At 34.0% G+C, this 17804-nt stretch overlaps 1 protein-coding gene across 4 annotated transcripts in view; it reads right to left on the reverse strand.

The window, feature by feature from the left end:
* Mgat4c (MGAT4 family member C) overlaps positions 1-17149 on the reverse strand; it is a 481385-nt gene extending 464236 nt beyond the window's left edge. For 3 of the 4 annotated variants that reach the window (XM_075954475.1, XM_075954472.1, XM_075954474.1), the window contains exon 1: positions 16796-17128. The gene's annotated coding sequence lies outside the window, so the exon portion shown is untranslated. Of the gene's footprint in view, positions 1-16795 lie in introns of all 4 variants that reach the window. The other variant, XM_075954476.1, reaches the window with a different exon arrangement.
* Between the last annotated feature and the right edge of the window lie 655 nt (positions 17150-17804).

Here is a 17804-nt window from a genome sequence, read left to right on the forward strand (position 1 = left end):
AAAAATGATTAAGAGCAATATTTCCCTAAAGTGATGCTACATACTTGCTATTTAGTTTTATGTGCTTTTACTTGAATTCTAATTAGCATTCAACAAATTCCAAATTGAAAGCATAAAGAAATAAAAACATAATTGAATTTGACAATCATTAAATACTTTTCAACATTAAAGTCAAGTATTGGGGGAAATTATATTTAATGTTAGCATGTAAATTATTATAAAAATAGAATTTTGAATCACCATGTATCTCATAATTGTCTCATAAATATCAAATATGAAATGGATTCACTTTATTTTGTTTCAATGAGTTGTAAATACACAATTTAAAAATAATATAGAAGAGGTTACCTCCAATGAAATACAGGTCCAGTATTACAGTTTTAAGTAAAATATACCATTATTCCAGTACTTCAATATTGATGTTTTCTAGAAAACTACTAGGTACTATCTATTATATACACATATGTGTATATATGAGAAGACAAAAGAAGACACCAACATATTCTATTTTGAAAGTATAGATACTTGAGGTAGTATATATTTTCCTTTCTGTTTTTATAGATTTATAGTTTATTACAAAATGATGGATATTAACTTAAACCTCTAAGTAAAAACAAAAAAATTAATTAGCTTGAGTTCCAATTTTGAACCTCTTTATACACTTAACAAAGTCTTTCAGCTTGGGTCACAGTGTTTTCTTTGAAGTATTGTCTCCACAACACCAAAAACTCCTCTGTGCATGCCCGTTGAGGTATACAAGTATTTAGCATTGACACCAGCAACAAGGTTATTGAATTTTAAGTCTTACAGAAACAAAAATGAAGAAGAGATTAAACTTGATTTCAAAAAAATTTCAGAAATGTGGCATGGTAGAAAGTGACAGATGAAGAGCTAACTACAGTAAAATAATGCGGTAATAATTATAAGTATTAAAATTCATGATAATATTTCAGAGCGCAACCAGAATAAATAATTTCTTAGGGACAAAGAATGCCTATTATTCAGACAAATACATCTGTTGGATCTTTCTAAATAAACAGAAATGAATCACAGATGTCCTTTTTTTTTCATTTATAAAACACTGTGCATCAGGGAAAGAAATCAGGAAATACTTTAAGGGGTATAACTGTAAACATCCGTTGAAACTGTTTAAAGGTTTTATTTTGTTTCATATAATAATTATTTTAATACATTAATTTATTTTAAATCATTTATATTTTTTGTAATACTGCACATTCTTATTAAATCATCTATTTTAATTAAGACCAACATGGATGAAAATAGGTCTTTACCAGTGTCTGTCTGATGACATTTTTCTTGTTCTTTGAATCCCACTTCTCTTTTAATCTCTACATTTTTAAATAAATATTTATTAGTATTATTTAAGTCATACTCCTATAGACATGTTCCGGGGCTTTTTATTGTCCTATTCCCTATTTTCCAGACAACATTTTCAAAAGGGCCTTTTCTCTGTGAAGTTTCTATTACCTTTAGTATGGTGCACAGAGAAATTCTCAATGAGGGCTTGTTGAATCAAGTTTAGTAGCTAGAAACAACATGCTACCTTGAGAATTACATAGTTCAGCATTAGATTCAGACTCTAATAATGTTCCTTTTCAGAAGAAAACATGTTTTTATAAGCCTGTCTTCTCAAACCCTTCTTGGTATCAAAACATCTCTGACACTATTTCTTCCCAGACCTTCTTCTTATCTCAATGCTGACTATAGAGCAGGCCATACACAGGTAATAACGCATGATGAGATATAACAGAAATATGAGGAAAATGATGGAAGAAGATTTAAATACCAGGAGAAGGAGCTTAGATTATAATTATGTTGGGTACCAGTTTTGGTCAGCTCTATTTCCTACCTACATTTGTCTACATTTTGTCATTATTTGCTAGATAATTTTGTATCCAAAATGCTTAGAATTTCCTTTTTGAAGCATTCCTTTAGATGACAAGCCATTGTTACCTTTTTTCCCCTGCATTTAAACTACAGTCATTGGAAAAGCCTATACACACCACTTATAATATTATTATAGATAGATTGCCATCTCATATTGGCAAATTTTCCTTCTTTATGCGCATTGAAAGAATACATTGTTTGTCTTTTTCTTTATCTCTATTATTTACTATTACTCCTTAAATAAGATATTTCTGAATTCTTTAAGTGTACTAGATTTAACTTATGCTACTTAAAACAGAAATACTCAGAATTACATGATTTTTCATATAGGTAACCATTGTATGAATAAAACTTTCTTTATCTTACAAGTTATTTTTAATTATTAAATGAAATTTAAAAGCCATGTTCAGGAAAGAGGATTAAAATGCAGTGATTATTCTAAGACATTCTGGTACAGAAAATGTTGGTTTAAATTTTGAAAACTAACATAAATTACAAAATAATTGTAATTCTGAAAAAAAATAATTGCATTCTGAAAAAAATAAACTCCTAAAGGTCCATAAAAATAAACATTTAATATTGAGAAAGCAATGCTCCTGATTTTTGGAGAGATTACAAAAGTTATATTCAATTACTTGAAAATGGATCCTCATAAGAAAGAAATTTATGTCCAAGTATATTTCCTGTAAATATATAAAAGGTTAAAACTAAATAAAATCAAGAAAGCCCTAGAATATCAAAAATAAAATTGTATCTTATAATTAAAAATGTCAGTGAATTTGCACTTTAGCAGTTAATCACATATCTTTTTAACATTAAATATCAGCATTTGTTGCTGCAATAGCCAAAATGTATTTATCTCAAGGTTTTCAACTTCCAATGAACATTACCTGAATTATATTATCTCATCTTCATAAGGCATTTTATGATAGTTTCTGTATGTAGTGGCTTTTCAATTGTATTTTGATAAATAAATCTTGCCTGAAGATCAGAAAGGAAAACATCCCTAATGGTCAGCCTTACTTCCAAATAGTAGTGACACACACCTTTAATCCCAATAAGCAACCAGGTGCCATAGAAACCAGGCATGAATGCCTTTAATCCCAGTGGTTCATTCTTTTAATCTCATAATTAGAGAGGATTATAAAATGGGAGGAGATAGCTCTCAAACACAGTCTCATTCTGAGATTCCTAGGGTCAGGATTGCAATTTTGGACTAAAGTCAGGGTAAGAGCTTGGGGCTGGCTGGTTTTTTTTTTAGAACTTCAGGTTTCTCTCTCTGAGTTTTATTAGTCACGCCTAATCTTTCATTTATACATACATTAACAAGTAGAAGGTAATGTATTGATTAACCTAAGTAAATAATCTTTCAAGTACTTGATTCATGTGCCTTATACATGCAGGTAATATTTATAGTCTTAATTTCCCACTATCCTTCGAAAACATGAGCTTTTTCAATAGGAAGGGCTGTTGAACAAGGGCAACTAAATATTACCAATTTTTTTGAGAAATAAAATATTAGCTATCTTGATCTACTCTTCTTATAAATATGTGAAATAATTACCTTATTGTGCAGTGAATATTTTAATAGTTCCAGTTTAATTTGTATTTTTTTAGATTGAAATTGCATTTATTTTTAAGGAAAAAATATACAAAATGAAAACAAGAAAGTTTTCCTGAAATTAGGTACTGTGCCACAATGAATTCTTGATGATTTTAATGCTTGCAAAGCTAACCAAACAATCTTATCTGGTAAATAACTATATATGTCACAGTTACTATTGCTGTGCTAAAACACCATCACCAAAGAAAGTTAGGGAGGAAAGGGTTTATTTGGCTTACCCGTCCACATCATTGTTCATCATTAAAGGGAAGAATTCTGCGGCAGAAGCTATGGAGGGGTGCTGTTTACTGGCTTGCTTCATGTAGATTGCTCAGCCTGTTTTATTATAGAAGCTAGGACCATGAACTCTGGGATTGTACCAACCACAATAAGCTGGCCCTTCTCCCATCAATCACTAATTAAGATATTACTTTACAGCAGGATCTTATTAGGCATCACTCAGTTGAGTTTCATTCCTTTCATATGACAATAGTTTACATCAAGTTGACATAACACTAGCCAGGACAACAATCATTTTGATAGTACATTGACGCTCTTCTTAATTTCTTTAAAAATATTGAATTATTATTTCTGTAGAGCATATAAAAAGTCTCACATAATTAACTACTTTAAAACACTTCATTTGTTGATCAAATATTAATAAGTTGAACATACTACAAATTCCTTGAATCCTCTTCAATTTTCAACAAATAGTTGCTTCTAATTATTTTTTCACATTAAGTTATACTAAATTTTATTAAATCTTGAAAATGAGGCCAAAATGTTAGAAAAGGCTTTCGCATATAAAAACAAAATTTAATAATGAATTAATAAAACCATGAGAAAAGATAGATGAATCAATTCACAGATTTTATAAATAATGGACATTGATAAGTGACTAAATTCATGTCAGTATGGTACTTATTAAAAGAACTAATATAGTTGTGAGGATAAAAGTTTAATATTATTGATATTGTGGAGATAGAAGTTTTATGATGCTGTTTTATGCCTAGACATCAGAATATGTTTAGAGGGTCATACGACAGACTGAACAAAAGAACTTCGTTTTCAATGACATTCTAGTGTTTGTCTCCAAAAAGATCTACATGATCAGTTAAATTGTAGCAAAACTTTTAAAATTTGCAAGCATAAGCATATGCAAATAACATCAGGTTTATATAATTAAACTCTGTTATTTTAAATTTGTGATTTTAAATTCAAACAATACTTACAACAATATATTGTAAGTTTCTTAGGTTAGCTTAATAAAACAGTGCTTTAGGGTTCAGTACAACTTCCCAATATTCTTCTCTTCCTTTGGTTCTCTCTGTCTCTCTCCATCTCTCTCCCAGTTAGATTCTCTCTCTCTCTCTCTCTCTCTCTCTCTCTCTCTCTCTCTCTCTCTCTCTCTCTCTCTCTCTCTCTGTCTCTCTCTCTCTCTCTCTCTCACTTTCCCTATCTTCAAAAAGTTCTGAAACATTTTTATTGATTTATTTTGTTTTATTCTTAGTATTTCAAAGGGGAATCTAGTAATTATCAACTGTGGCTGAAGGCTGAAATAAGTTGAACTCCAGTTTGCTCACAAGCTTACATTACTGCTTCAGACACAGAGATTCAAGATACAGGGATACTAGTTTGCAGCTTTGCTTCTATGATGAGATACCATGACCAAGAGTAACTTGGAAGGAAAGGGTTTATTGGACTTTATAAATTACATAACAGAGGGAAACCATATTAGAGGGACGGCAAGCCTGGAACTCTGGTCAGGAACCTGATGCTTGACAGATGCAGAGACTAAGAGCAAGCTACAACAATGAGCAATCAAGGGAATTACTTCAGATATGATCACAAGTCATTCCGATGGGGACACTTCTTCAATTGTGATACCTATTGTCCGGGCATGACTAGGTTTCTTCCATCAAGTTGACAAACACTAACAAGTATTTAACAGCCTATTTGATTTTAGTGATTGAACAACCTTAAAAACACTAAAAAAGAGTCAGCTAAGGGCATGAACTGAATAAGCAGCAACAAAAATGTATGATGCTGTTGAACCATGAAGAGATACTACATTCAAGATGAACAAAGAAAAGCAAAAGGCAGCATAAAGCAAGAATCTAATAGTATGAACTGTTTACAAAAGGCAAATGTATATAGACCTAAAGTAGATTAGCTTCTGGGTTCTCTTACATCATTTGTCTTGAGTGAAATAATAACTATATACATATATGTGCTGCTGCCTATTGGAACATGGAAACCGTTCTAAATGTTGATTGTAATAAATACAAAATTATTAAAAGAATAATTTATAAAAAATAAGTGGAAAGGCAGGCATGTGGAAGACAACCACAGACACCTGGTATCTTGAGGCACTGGTCTGGTATATATATATATATATCACACACACACACATATATATATGGTAGAGATATGGAAGAGAAAGTGTAGTCGAGAGCCTATGTACTGTGGAGAGAGGTGGAACTAAAGAGGTGAAGGCAGTGAGAAGCAGGTTGATGTCCTTACCCTGTGCTGTCAACCAAGGACAGGGTTGTGTCCAGCCCAAGCTGTTGCCAAGAGCCAGATCTGGATCCATGACCTTATGGCAACCAGAGTCTGTGTTTATGTTCATGGCCAGTGTTACCACCAGGCCATGTGAACCATATGTTTTGAATTCTGAGGGCTGTTTGAGCGATTCAAATGAAAAATACCAGTCTCTGTCTCTCTAACTTAACCTTATTTCAAACAGCAATGCAAGATTAGTATGCGTTAGTTTGCTGAAGCAGCAAGTGTTTTGATCAAGGGAGATTTTAAAATATGAGAAATTGCTCAGTGCTGCCAGGTGATTGGCATATTTCTCCTTACCATGGAAAAAAAGTATAGTTAGGTACTAACCAGTACTGCATGCTATATCAGTAAGGGTAGTTTACAAATGGATTGTATTATACAGATTACATAGCCTTCCAAACTTGTAAAGAAACTCTTAAGTAAATACCACTTTCTGCTATAGAATTAGTATCCTTATAATTTTAAAACACTTGAAAGAATGAATGGTTATTTCCACAAACCCAATGGTAACATATAATGTAATAATGAAATATTTTATAGATTCAAAGTCCAACATATGTTCATTCAAGCCTTAAATCTCCATGCACTCATGGGATCATATTTTCTTTTGATTTTTATGTCTTTTATCTAGCAAAAAAGTTTATAAGTTATGAATGATTTCAGTGACCTTCAACAAAAAGACAATAGGCTACAGAGAGTTCTAGCACTCAGAATGTTTTATAGACAGTGGTGTTTTGTTCTTCTTTATATTGGGCATGCAATTAATGTTGCCTATGGTAGAGAAAGGAACCTGGTTGCGCTCTTTCCTGGATTCTGACTTTTCTCATACACTATAGTGTTTGAAAAGACCTTAAGGTTACATTTCCACGGCTGCTCACAATAACTTGACATCGTTTGTTGTCTTACCTAATGACAGTGCTATTAGAAACAGAAAATGAGGTTAATTGCAAGCCATGTCCACATGCATACTGAGAATTGTGTTTTGCAATTTTAACAAAAAGGACTGAGAAAGAAACTTTAATAGTTTTGTTAATAACATTGAAATAGTTTAATCCTAAATTTTAAGGCAACAGTAACATTGAAATGCACAAATAAGTTGGACATATATACATTGACAGTACAACTGTTGATGATGATGAGTGAGCCTACTTTCAATTGCGCTGTAACTGACCTTAACTGCCCCTTTTGACAATTGATTAGGTTTCACAGATTTATCTATGTGTTGGGCTTTATTCGAAGGTTGTGTATAGTACTTTGTTCATGTATTTTATTTGTGTGCCTATCAAATATCTACCTCCTATGTATCTCCAATCCACATAATAGTAAATTATTTTTAATTAATTACTTCCCAGAATTGATCCATTACCTTCAGTTACAGTCAAGTTTGATTATAATTGGGAGATGGTGGATTACCAATTACTGTTCCATGCTCTGGTACACTCTTGTCATTATAATTATCTTTCATTAAGATATGACTTGTGATAGATAGGTCCATGTGCTTTCCTCTCCGGCCTCTGCTTGATCAGTTATTATAGCTACTCACATTATAGGATTATTTTTTATGAGGAGGAGAATTATTAATTCACTACTTTAACGATGGACAAATTACGTCCACAGTATCTTCATTCCAAGCCTATGTGGGCATTCTCCACATGTTTGGCAGCAGTTACATGGGAGTAGCAAATAAAAACATTACTTGAAAGAATACCAACTACAGTAGTCTCACAATGAGGGGAGAAAGTGTGGTGGTACAAATTTCCTGAACAGTCTAGAGAAGCTATTTTCCAATTTTTAGCTTCCATATCATGCTCTATCCCCTCTATCCTCAACAACAGTTTATAAGAGTGGGCCATACTCTCAGATTTCACAATGATAATTATAATTCCCATAGATAAAATCAATTTATCCTCATAAATATTTCTATTATTTGGAGACTATACTAACTCTTGAAATCATCTTTTCTTTCCAAAGAGAAATGAAAATAGTCTTGGTGAGACAGTTTATAAAACTTGGTCTATTCTTTGAGGAGTAACACTGTGTAGATGGATCTGAAGAGAAAGGAGCCATCCAATTCACAAGGGATTGAATGATCCAATTCCTGTACACTGCAGGATGCATTTGGTAGGGAGATAAGAGTGCCTATCCAACTTCACATCATTTCCCCATATACTACAAACAGACTTTCTTTGCCAATTCCTGTGGATAATCCTTGAAAGAAACATATTTGCCGCTCATAGTCACGATAAAACTGTTTTAGAAATACTAAATCTAAATCACATTGATCATAAGGTCTAGACCTTATGAAATATAGTTGATTACCTGTTGAAATAAAAACCATTAAGGAACTAACTGTTGGAAAGCAAAATCCCATTTAGAAATCTCCAAGTGTCTGAAATAGGAAAGCCTACTGAAACAAATTCGCAAACAATAATCTTAACATTATCCCCATTCTAGTAAGCTTTAGATAGTAACGACTATTTTAATTACAACATAGACATTATATGTAAATTTTGGATGGAACAAGTAAGGCAGATGTTTGTGTTGCTAGGTTTTGGCAGATGAATGACAGCCTTCTCCAGAACAATCATATTTCTGGCCATAGGTTTGTACATCTGAGATGTATTCTGTTCTGTAATTGCAGTGATAGAAGAACAATACAGGAAGTAGGTCAGTTGCATTTACACTACAGAAAGGTGCTGGCCTACTTTCCTGTCATGGAGACTCTACTATATTTACATTCAGCTAGAAAATATAATTCAGTTCCATAAAACCTGTTGAAGACACCTCAGGTAGAGCTGGAGCTTAGAAAGCACAACTCACAAATCCACACAATATCATATGCTCATAAAACATAAAACAGAATCACTCCCCAGTAGTTTCCACTCAGATTCCTCCTTGCAAAAATTATCCTTCTATTCCATCTTAATTGTGTTTAAATGGGCAGAGATAACACAACCTTTTAAATTATGTGTTAGACTAGTCTGTAAACCACTTCTTCATTATGTACAAATTATTAAAGTAATAATATTTCTATAAAAACTAAGGATAACACATCTAAAATTCATGTTTATAATTTTATATCAGGTATTATCTACTCAAACTAACTTTATAATTATACACAGTCATCAATTTTTTTAAAAAGTCCTAAAATATCCCATACTTTTGTAGAAAAATACCAATAAGTGACATGATTAAGTATGGTACTGTCATGAACTATTATAAATTAATATAAAATATTAAATAAAAAACCCAAGTGATTGTTTCCTTCCCACTGAACTATATCTCAATGCATTTCCTCACAGTTTTCACTGAAGTTCTTAATGTAATTTAAAAATAAAATCTTGCCATGGCTTAGGTTCTGTAATAGTATATTGATTAAGTGTTATACACGGGCTCTAACTCCTAGTAACCTTATGCATAATAACAACAGACCCTTATTTCATCTCTTGATTCCTCAGTTCTTACATCCATAAATTGATGATAGTAATAACTACCATGTAAATATGATAGTCAGATTCACATAAAAATAATACTCAACAGATCTTATAAATTTTACTTTTGGGGGTGTTTTTTAAATGAGAAGGCTGTTTTTAAATCATTTACCACTTCAAACATCATTTAAACACTGGGGCACATCAGCGTCCTATTGAAAAGGACCGAGACTATTCTATTAAATAATCACCACATATGTATGTAATTTACTGGGTTGGGGGGGGGGGGAGAAAGAGATTAGTTTTTTCAATATTAAAACCAGTTTTGACTTCTGCAATTAAATGGAATTGAAGGGTATCTTTTGATCAAATTTTGAGGTCTAGTATGTTAGTTCCATATTTTTAAACTTACGTGGTTGAGATTTCATAACAGTATGAAACCCATTGAATTGTCACAGTTGTGGAACACAGGCCAAATTTAAGGAGTCTCCAGGGCCTTTCCTCTGAAGCTTCTCTCCTTGCTCACAGATTCCCCCCTTTTCCCTCAGTCTTCATTTAATTTTATCTGTGTGTTTGTCCTAATTATGCCCTCTGATTACAAGGACATTTTAAAGGCTTGAGTAGAGCCTACCTTGTAATTGGTTCTTTAAAGACCTTACCTCCAAATACGACCATGTCAAGGGCTTTTAAATTCGAGTTTCTATGTTTATATCAGGACAAACATAATTCATCCCATAACATCTATTGTTTATCCTCATACAGAGGGAGAGTGAACACCAACTTGTATTAGAAAAAACTGAGGAAGATGTGTATGATAAACAAGATTTTGTGTCTCCTTAAAAGTATTTTTCATCATTCACAAGTTGATAGAGTCTCTCATCTGAAAAACTTGCTTCGCTAAATTTTTGGTTGAATTATTTCAAAACACATAATATCAAGTAGGGTCTATCCAAGTTGTCTCAAATGATTTAATTTCTTCTTAAAAAATAAATAATATTCTTCTTCCTTTATACCACAATTCCTTTGATCTTTCATCAGCTGACAAAAACCTAGCTTGCTGGCAAAACATCTCAAAAGCAAAATGAATCAACTATTAAACAGGTATCGCTGAAGGAAATTCACCTTGAGGTATTGGTGACTAAGTTACTCAGTTTAAAATTTCGTTTGTATCAAAAAAGGTGAGTTAAACTTTTGCAATTATCTTCCTGGAGTTAGAAGTAGCAGAGGAAATAAACATGTGAGATCTCAGATTCTATTGGAAGTTGAAAAATAAAGATAAGTCAAAGCAACTCAGCACTTGGGTACATTTCAAACTGGCAATGTGGTGGCATTAAATATGATACCCATAACTATTTTTATACTTACAGGAAAGGGGTTTCATTAAAACAATGTTGCTGCATCTTTTTACTCATTAAACATTAATCTATGGATATTTATCTACCAGCCACCTTGCTTGGACAAGGAAAGAATTTAGAAAATTAAATTGAAAGTAGAATGTAGACCATAATGTTTTGTCTTTCTTTTTTAGTTCTTTGAGACAGGCTTTCTCTGTGCAGCTAGCTCTTCCTCTCCTAGAACCCAATCTAGGAGATTCAAGCTGACATTGAAGTCTAATATTTGTCTGCCATTGCCTCCTCAATGCTCGGACTAAATGTATGCTCCACCTTCCTGCTCAGATTATATTTTAATAATGTATTAAAATTTCTAAATTTGAGAATCAGGAAAATATACATGTTTCAAGAAAGTTTAGAAGAGTCAGGTCAAGTCATATGCATAAATTATTTTGTGATTACTAAATTGGGAAGTATTTGCAATTTAAGGTAGTATTGGTAATGGTGACAAATAAGAACGAACATAAAACAATATTACCAGTATGTCCTACTTATGCCTAAATACCAATCAGCTATAATATAGTATAAACTTCTCGACCATTATTCTTCCAAGTAATTATCTTCTTGCTTCATCAACAAAATTCCAGTATCAGAAAGCTTACTATCTGACCTCTTCACATTCAGGGTTAAGTAAATTTCCCATATATTCTGGGTATATAAAGTACATTGCTAATCCAGACACATATGTTTTCATTAATTTTGAGACCCATGGTAAGACAGTTTCCACACTGGGTATTGTGGTGAGGATTTAAAGCCACTGTAAAGATCAACATTTGGCTGAACTGATCTTTGGCATGTGACAGTTTTACCACTACTACAAATCATGAAACTGAGAAGCTGCTGCACAACCAAGGGCACCATCGTTTGGACAAAGAAGCAGCCTTCAGAATTAGAGAAGATTTTTAACAATACACATCCAGTAGAGGGCTAGTTTATAAAATATATGAAGAAGTTTAAAGGACTATATGTCACCAAAATATAATCCAACTTAAAAACCACGTACAAATCTAAACAGAGAATTCTTTTTAAAAAAAATATTTATTTATTTATTTATTATGTAAGCAATATCCTCTCTGCGTGTCTGCCTGCAGGCCACAAGAGGGCACCAGACCTCATTACAAATGGTTGTGAGCCACCATGTGGTTGCTGGGAATTGAACTCAGGACCTTTGGAAGAGCAGGCAATCCTCTTACTCTTTGAGCCATCTCTCCAGGCCCCCAAAACAGAGAATTCTTTAAAAAGGCAATTCAAATGCCTATGTAACACTTAAGGGAATATTCAACATCCTTGATCATCAGAAAAATCAAAACAAAACGGCCTTGAGAATTTATCTTACACTCCACTGAAGGGCTAAGATTAGTGAAACCCTCTGATACTGATTCGTGATGATGGGTGTGCAAATTTGTAAAAATATTATGGACAAATATGATATGTGCATATATTAATCAATCTAAATGTAATCAGTAAGCATCAGAGTAGGAAAAGTCTCAATTTGACATCTCTTATCATCATCAAATCATATTTCCGGGAACAGGACTAGGTTACATTGAATTGAGTTGTTGGCTAAAGGGCTCCCTTTGGAATCCCCCAACAACCCACGCTGCTACTAAGACTATAGATCGCTCTCTAAAAACTGACTCCAGGGAACATTGCTGAAGACAGCAATGTTCACAACTAAGTGAATATGGAAAAGTCCAGCCGGTACCTAAATAACAGCCTTTGCCCCAACATTTTATGGTGTTTGTTGTAGGAAGTTCCCATGTACACTGCTAATAAAGAAACATAAACATCAAGTCAGCCACAAAACCGTTGATTAATAATGGTGTCATGCCTGAAAGATATGCCAGGGCCATGGTGGCACAGACAAGTACCAGATTTGACTTAAGGGCCATGTAGATGTTTACTATGCCCAGCACTGTTTAGGTGACCATGAACCAGAGACTAGGTATCTAAGCAGCCTAAAACCAAATACTAGAATAAAATTAGATAGATAGATAGATAGATAGATAGATAGATAGATAGATGATAGATAGATAGATAGATAGATAGATAGATAGATAGATAGATAGAAATAAAATGACTGATAATGACATTCTGTTATAATTATAGCTTAGTCCCTTCCTCGCCTGTCCACAGAGATGCTTTCACCTTCGTCAGATGGAAACAAACACAGAGGGCCACTGCCAGATATTCTAGGAAGAGTGAGAGACTATGAAACACTCAGCTATAAAAGGGATGTCCCTATTATATCTGAGCCCCTCAAGGCCCAGAGATCACTGTGATAGAGGAGGCAGAAAGAATGTAAGAGCCAGAAGGGATGGAGAACCCCAACAAAGCGAGGCCCTGTAAGTAAATCAAGGGAGAAAACCTCATCAAGACTGGGGCAGCACATATAGAGTCTGAACAGGTCCAAATGTGTTCGTCTTCATAAGTATATGCCTTCCAGTAGAGTGTATTAATGGGATTTTTCGGTGTGTGAAAATGGGTCTCTTGTTCTTCTGCCTCCCTTACACTCACCCACATTCTAATGTGCTATTTCATTTTACTTATCTATTACTTTGCCGTTATCCCTTGGAAGCCTGTTTTCAAATGATAGAGAGAAAGGGAGTGGATCCTATTGGGAAGAGAGGTGGGAGGCACTGGGAGGAGTAAGAGGGAATGGACACCATAATCAGAAGGAAGAAATCTCTTTTCATTAAAAGGAACAATGAGTATTTACGGTGCCCTCCATGCAGATGCTGTTTATTTTAACTAAAGTTCTCATGTGTTTACTTTGCTCCTTGAGGGGAGGTTTTATATGCTTGAACTCCTCTGAGCAGCTGGAATGTGAGGTCATCTCCCTAGTAGGGATAATAACAAAATAAAATGCAAATAAGAGGGTTGAAGGGTAAAGACTAATGAGCAAGAGGATTTATTGGCTTCTATTGTTACGTCCTTTGGGAAGAGCTACAAGAGATGAAATGTATTTATGCCTGCTTCTCTTGCTAAGTTATGACTGGTAATTAAGTTATTTGATATCTATATAAAATATACCCACTGGTTTCTAAAGCTAATCATTTCCTGAATTTATATCTCAATGCATAATCTTTTGATGTATCTACAAGTAATTTATTACCAAAAGGTAAAACACTATTAAAGTTTGATTTCTTATTAAATATAATTATGATATTATGAACCAAGCCAACAGACATGCATTATTAAAAAACTGGAGGGCCAAAGTAGTTTCAGTTGGAACATTTATGTTTCTTACTTGAAAGGTTATGATAAAACTGCCTTTGATATGAGTATCATTTATTCAGTATTCATTGTGCTTAAATTGCTTGATGCTTGAGTATGTGATCTCTCTAAACCAATTTATTCGAAGTAGATATTATTGTTTCCGTCACAAAATAACATGTACATAGGGTTCAGTGAACTTACATATACTTGCCTACCGTATCTAATGCTATTTCTCTTACCCTCAATCCAATCCTCTGTTCATTACGGTACTTTAACACATGGCATGAAGTAAAAGGAGTATTTGAAAGCAACCAGATAATCTGCATGACTCCTTGATAAAGATAAACTCAAGTCACAGACTAAATATTACACATTTAATACATCATGGGTACATAAGAGGCCACTAGAAAAGCCAGGTTTAATTTCCTCATTTTCTGTGTACCAATTAGAGGCCCTGAAATATTAATAAACAGTTTGATTTAGGATGGGATAGCATTACATGGTTTCTTACTACATGTTGCTCAGAAGCAGCACGCACATCACAAGCACTCAATAAATGTTAATGTTATTTAGTGGCAAATAATAAAATGAAATTACAGTAATATATTTAGCAATGAACTCACCATAAGATGAAATAAAATAACTTTTAGTACTAGAACAAGAAGCTGAGCCAATTTAAAGAGCTGGGTAAGTAAATGCATCCTAGAGGAAGGCCGAGGTAATGGCAAAAGTGTAGTAACAAAGGTTAATAGGAGGCCAGAGTGATGAGAATTTTCATTGTAATTTGATAGGTGGAGCTATTTTCAAATTTGTTCAATTCATAGAATGTTCTAATGTAAATTTATAACTTATTGTTTGGCTATTATCATATCTTCCCTTTGCCCCAAACTGACACAACTACGTTTTATAATATAGTGGTCCCCTTCTGCAACACCAAAATCCATTCCCTAAAATAACATTGCTAGTGTTGTTTAGAACAGAGACTGAAATTTCTAAAAACTTCAGTGGTTAAAAGGAAATGGACACACCTCATCCGGCAGTATTCAGACACTATTGATTCAGAAAGCTCTGAGATAAGAGGCTGGCGAGCACTTTCTGAGTGTTCCTGTGTAGATTTGAATTGGAGCGTTTGATTATTGGTGGAGAAGCCAGACTGGGAACAAGTGGGGAAAGAGGTTTCACAAAAGAGAACAGCTTGCCAAATGGAAGTGTCCTTAGGAAAACCTCAATTTCAGCTCCTGTTATTCAATTCCTTGTATGATTCAAGGAAGGCAGCACTTGAAAGTAGAGTTTGAGGACTCTATTCTCTTTACTCTCTTCTGTTTTTCTTCTCTTTTGCCCTCTACAATTCCTCTGAGGTTCAGAGTAATACACTAAGAGTGACTGTTTGCGTGACTCACTCCTCCACTGTCTCTCTCTCGTTTCTCTTTTTCCTGACACTCTCTCCAATGCTACAAAGGATGTACAACATTTACTAAGTGCCCTTGCAAAGCTCAGCCACCATCTCCTCTTCTAAATCTGTGATTAACCCACAGATGGGTGGGCAAAGCCTGCGTTCCAGTCCAAGCTCAGCAGCTGGTACACTGCACCCCACGCCAAGGAAACCTGCAATTCCATTGAGTCTAATAGCCATTTCTCACCATGGAAAAGTACCAGCAACCAGCAAGGCAGGAGGTTTCACTGAGCCCATTCACACAGTCATCAAAAGCCCTTAACACTGCAGCTTTAAAGATGTCCTCTTGTTTTATAAACTCTGTGGTTGTTCTGGGCTTGCATTCTACCAAGAACCCTCATTCTAATCCGATGGAGAACATAGGACCCCAATATTCACATCCACCTTTAACTTTTAGAAAACACAGAGAGAAGTCATCCTTTCCAGTGGCAATAGATCAGAGTAAAATAAGACACATTTTACTTAGGATAAAGATGTTTTATCCATTTTTGTTAGCTCAGTTACTGTTCAGAAGTTTGTCAGCTTTGAACATTTTACTTTACTTAACGCTTTCCCACCAAAGGGAATATGGTAACATTATTTGTCCAGAAAACTTAAATGAGTTTTACAATGTAATTCACTAGCAGGGTAGTAATTAATTTTAATACATTTTATTCGAACTCACAAATACAGATCAGCAACACAAACCACGTGCCCCCTTATCATTTCTCAGAAATACTTATACTGGAGTTTGTAAAAATTAAGCAATTCCATCATTTCTATATCTGCATAAGCATCCATGACAAACAGCACATTTAATGACAGCATTTGATAGAGAGTATTTGCCAAGAAAGAGAGAAAATGTTATGACTATTCCAAAATACGCAGGCTGAAGCAAGTTTCCAAAGTATGCAATTCCCTTCATTATTGGCTGCAGCCACAAAAGGAACCCCCTCCAGAGAATTAATATGAACTTATTATAATGCAGCCTGCAGCACGGATTTGTTTTGGTTTTTGCCTGTTTTGTGCTGACACTGCAGTTCAAAGTATATATATATATATATATACTCATCTTAATAAAGAAATCCAATTATTTCACAAACAAACATGCAGCAATAAAGTGCCATTACTCAGTCAATACTGACTCCTTAACAGCTTTCTCTATTTACAGGTTTGTATTCCCAGCTCATTAGCTTATTACTTGACAAACAGGAGAGGGTAATGAATTGAGAAAATAACTACGTACCTTCAGAGAAAACCTGCCCGATAACAATAATCCATTAGGAACCTGGCAATATCCTCTGATCTATTGCCCGCAAAGCTATGACTGGATGGAGAGTTTCATTCCCAGGGCTCAGCTCTCCAGAAGAAAATCAGCACAATTTAAATATTTCTTGGAATGTGACAGCTCTCTAGATCCCCGGTTGCAGTCTCTTCCCCAGGGAAGGCAATCTGGTGTCCCTGTGTGCACAGAGCAGTGAAGATGAATTGAAAACGCTTGAGATAAATTAGGAATGGCTAAGTTAAAACTGTCTGTGCTCCAGACTCTCATCTGCAGTCTGCAAGCCTGTTTTTCTGTGAAAAAGCTAGATGGCAGGCTGCCTCAGTAAGTTCTTCTCAAGCGACAGCGAGCATTTTCAATGGAGAAAAATTCTCCCATTATCTAAGCTAATGTGACTGCTGCTAAATCTAGTATTTTAAAGTGTCTACTGGCACGGAATTTATTTGCACTATTGCCTTCCCTTAGACTATACTATAGAATCCACACCATCGAGATATATACAGTTCTATGTGATGGAACCAAAGTTTTTAGTTAAAAAGAATTCCTATTTTGTTCTATTTTCATGATCATTTATCTGTCATAAATTTATTCTTTTATTTGCATTAATTTTACTATCTTTTAATATACAGACTTGTTAAACATTTTATATACAATAATAAAAACTGGCATTTTTAAGAGACAATTTCTTAAATGTATGCAGTTCTGCATAGAAATACAGAGTTTTCAAGCGACATAAAAAATAAAAAAGATACATAAAAAATAAAAAGTAAGAACATCTAATTCTAATAAATTACCTAAGAGGTAAATTTAAATTTTTGTACTGAGCCTTAAACATTAAGTCATTTAATAATATTCTGGATTTGAGGCATAAAATAGAGTTCATCTGGTGTGTTATCATCAAGCAAAGCACTTAAGGATTTTTAACATGCACAGATTTCTGTGTTAGATTTGTCACACGGAAAAGCATGTAATA

Source organism: Microtus pennsylvanicus, chromosome 20 (genome assembly GCF_037038515.1).
Source record: "Microtus pennsylvanicus isolate mMicPen1 chromosome 20, mMicPen1.hap1, whole genome shotgun sequence".
NCBI lineage: Eukaryota > Metazoa > Chordata > Mammalia > Rodentia > Cricetidae > Microtus > Microtus pennsylvanicus.